Source organism: Solanum stenotomum, unplaced genomic scaffold, assembly GCF_019186545.1.
Source record: "Solanum stenotomum isolate F172 unplaced genomic scaffold, ASM1918654v1 scaffold16757, whole genome shotgun sequence".
NCBI classification, from domain to species: Eukaryota; Viridiplantae; Streptophyta; class Magnoliopsida; order Solanales; family Solanaceae; genus Solanum; species Solanum stenotomum.
In genome coordinates, this window is record NW_026024214.1 from 1 (window position 1) to 644 (window position 644).

Below are 644 nucleotides of genomic sequence, written 5' to 3' on the forward strand. Positions count from 1 at the left end.
GTGGGGTAGTGGGTTGTATTGTGTGGGGTAGTGGGTTGTGGAGGAAAACGTGAGGGAGTGGGAGTGTGGGGAAGTTGAGAGAAAGTGGGAGTATAACTTGATGATTGTTTTATTTTCTTTTCTTATTATTTTTTTTTTAATTTTTGGAAGATAAGTCAAAAGCTTTTGTTCTCCTTTTCCCTTTCTGGTTTTGTACGTATAGTATGTTTTGGATAGGAGTAGGAGTGGGGTAGGTTTGTTAGATTATTTAGGTTATTTTTTATTTTAGTTTTACTCTACTTTTAAAAGAATAATAACTAACTACAAATAATAAATTATAATAACATATAAAATAATTATTTAAAATTGATAAAAATCTAAGAAAAAGTCAACTAGCTATATATAAAAAAAAACAATTAAATAATACTAGCTTATTTATAAAAACTTAATTTCAAATATAGATTTTTGTAATCTTCCATTTCTTTTTAAACAATTGACAATAAAACTTACCTTAAAAAGTGATTCTACTTTGTTGTTTTCAAATCTTTTAAAATAAACTTAATAAAATAAGATAAAAGTCAAAATATTTAATTTATATTTATAAAAATATTTCAGCTCTAAAAATGGTATAAAATTTTAAGCTCGGTCAAAAATACGTGTCTACA